Source organism: Papaver somniferum, chromosome 3 (assembly GCF_003573695.1).
Source record: "Papaver somniferum cultivar HN1 chromosome 3, ASM357369v1, whole genome shotgun sequence".
Lineage (NCBI taxonomy): Eukaryota > Viridiplantae > Streptophyta > Magnoliopsida > Ranunculales > Papaveraceae > Papaver > Papaver somniferum.
The window spans coordinates 218,479,431-218,483,095 of record NC_039360.1 but is presented as its reverse complement, the minus strand read 5'-3'; positions in this window follow the sequence as shown (position 1 = coordinate 218,483,095).

Sequence of the window (3,665 nt, the reverse complement as noted above, 5' to 3'; positions counted from 1 at the left end):
CAAAGCAGCACAATACAACAAAGTAGCATAAAATCCGACATGAGGTGAGACCCTTGCTTCCTAATGACGTTAATCAAATGTACAGTCGTAGATTAAGGGGAAATATTGATGTAATCTAATAATTTAATTCAGAATTAGTCTAATTATTACATAACGATAAACCTACAATCAGGTGCAGCATCTTCTAACTTAAATCACTCACCATGCTCATAGACTTTGATCACTACATAGCGGTCAGTGATATTACCACAGTAGGGATGACAAAATTGTTTTAGAGATTTATAAAAGAAAGTGAATACACGCGACAACAACCTTAAGGAAGCGGCACTATTAGGGAGCAATTTAGAGAAGTAAAACGATGAAACTCAATAAGTATATGAAATAAGTACCTCCATGTTTTGGACAGAGGAGAGACCATGCTTCGTATTAACCCTTCATCTGACAGATAAACCTATTGTCAACTAATCGTAGAAAATATCCTAGAGTAATTCAACTTCAACTAAAGCCTAAGGGAAAAAGGTATGGATATCTAAGGAAAATAAAAATGAATAATTGATTCTTACTTTGCTTTACCAGAGTGAAGAAACTTTGAGATGATGAACTCTTTCTCCTTCAATGTCGAGACAACAAATCTTACGGTTCACTTGAAGCTCTTGAAAGGCTTTATTAATATCTTTTAGGCTTATCTGAAAATATGAAAAAATCGGGGATAATGTTGATGTCAATCGTGTTGGTAATTTATACCCGCAAGTCACGTACATTGCTTGAGTTCACTAAGCACATCTAGCTTCCTTTGCTTCCCAGTAGTATAGAGCTCTCAACATTTATCAGGTTGTTGTTATTTAAAAAAAATGAATAAATTATAAGTTCAAGTGCGTATTTACATGACATCGTTAGGAGGAGTGAATACAAAAGCAAATAGTCATACTTTTCCTTTGAGGTGCAGATCAGAATACTCCAGATATTCTTGTAGTGCCATCTTAACTCAAAATAGAGATCATCCATTCACAGCTACATACTACATAATGTAAGAACAAAATGAAATGAGAACAAAAAGAAAGAAAATCCTGAAATGAGAAAGCAAGCAAAATGGTTAAATAATTAGGTTGAAAGTTCTTTCCAATGAAAATATAACTAAAGACCAAAGGAGAAAAACACAAATCGCTGGAGTACCCTAACAAACATAAAATTGGAGAAGGGAATTAGGTTAAAAAAAAAGGAAATTACCTTATTATCCTCGTTAAGGAAGTGCCTTTTTTTTTGCTCAGCCAAGGAGGTATGTCGGTGACTGACAAAATCAGTGACTTATGTAACACCCATTAAATATTTTCTTTGTTGATATTATTGGATTTGGTTCTGTTGATGATGATGAATTAGAGCAGTGGTACAACAATGGAGCAGAAACCTAAACCTTAAATATAAATGCTAATCGAACTATTTCAGCATAAAATCTCAAGTTTTGTGGAGGACTCAAACAAAACAAAAAAAATAAGGAAGGGGATAAAAACTTACACTTTCATTATCGGTGTTAGAGCAAATCTTTGCCATTCTTTCCATAGGCAAAGTTATCCAATCAAAATAGTCGGAAGCTACAACCAAAGATCCTCAATCAAAATAGATATGTATCAGGATTGTCCCTTTATGTGTGGTGAAAATTCAAATGGTCAAAAGTTTGAAGAACATAATTAGTTTATTGAATAACGGGATCACATGTATCCTATAATTAATAAACATATAAAGCTATTAACGACACATTTCTTTTGAAATATGCAAAGTTACTCCAATACGTTAACAAATCGACCCTGGCGGGGAGAACTTGACCATATAAAATTAATAACATTTTATACACAATTTTAAGATTGAACTTGCACAGATCAGGGCCAAAATAATTGTTTAGAAAAAAAAATCATAAATCAAAGAAAATGGAAATATTTGAAAAATTTTCACTCAAATCAAGCACATAGATTTCATAAAACAAACAATACAGTGAAAGGTACATTACAAAAATGAAGAAATGACGCAAAAAGAATACAACCATAGCATACAAACAAAGAATAAGGTCCTAACTTGGAAGTCCAATTATCCGAGCAACAGAAACAGGATCAAGCACCCATCGTCGGTTATTCTTGATTTCTGATAGGGTTCCTCTAGTGGAAATTGAATCATAATCTATAACTACCTATTTTCCCTGGCAGTTACATGCTCAGTTGCCAAAACTTGAGCTCTGATAATACCAAAAAATTTAAATTCTGAATATTTTATAGACTTCGATTTCAAGAAAGCCTACTTTATGGATTTGAAACTTTAGTTTGAAAGGTTGTTTCTCCTTACAGTTCATACAAAGAAAAAATAAGACATACCTGATATTTACTCCACCTTCCAAAAGGATAAATGTCTCCTTGCAAGGATTGTAATTACCACTCAAACCACCGGGTTGAATCTTAAAAACATGCACTGAAGTGCATGATGTAGCCCCCTACAATTTTAGAAAACAAACATATCAAAATGGAAATCCATTTATTTAGCTTGTTGTCAAACTGTCGGATAATCAAATGAGTGAATGAGTGTTAGGAACCCCTGTTTTTCTGTTACTAAAACATTCAGATGCAAATACCATTTTGAGATTGTTCCTTTGGAACTTATAATGTTATTCCATAAATAAAGATTTTTAAATTTCTAAGCTAAACACATGACACAATTCACAAAACTACTAACGGGGTTCTTTTTTAAGTTCTTCAGTCATGTTGCGGAGGCATTTTTTTTATTTCCCCAAGAATGAATTAGTTGATTTTCTCAGAGCAGTTTCCTTCACCAACATTGCACTTGTTAATGTACACAATGATCATTTTAGGCATGAATAATGAACACTGATTTAACGTCCAAGAAAATTACTATGGAGCAGAGAAATTACCTTTAGTAATTTGATTTCATTCAGAAAAATGTCTTCCGTCCTTAGAAGCTCTTCTCCATAAAAATGTCTTCCAAGAATGCACCTGCGAACAATAAATACATTTATATTTATAATATTGATAAACAAAATCCAATCTTTCTAATCAATTCGTTAGTACTTGGACTTCAAAGCAAGACAACACAAAGGGGAAATAATTACCTCATCTTTTGATTCATTGGAAATCCAAATTTCAACAACGGTTCAATACTAACGAAAAAGTAAGTCGAGATGGGTTTGATTCTTAGTTCTTCTGAGGTAGTTTGGTGCTAGCGTTTGAGCCCCTTTTCTTCAACGCTGGAGCATGAGAAAGGTCTCAAACAAAAAACCAATTCGCCCCCTGAAAAATATTTACTTTTTAATTTTTTTTCTAGATAATATCTGCCCTAGATTTATCTTTTGCAAGGATTTATCCATATGGTGATCTCCAAGTAACGAAAATGGAAGAAGATGAAGAAGAAAGTGAAGAGGCATTAGAGAAAGGCGTTTTATTTTGCAATGAAATAAAACAAAAAAAAAACGTGTGAGGTAAGTGTTTCATGGGAATACCGCAGCCGTGGATTTATCTCTTGGGAGAGCAAATCTGGACCGCCACTTACATAGGCAAAGTTATCCAAACTGTGTCATGTATTCTAGACTGAAAAAACAGGGGTATAACAACCACACCAAACAATTCGTTTGGTAATCTGAATAGACAAACTCCAATATACTTTCAAGA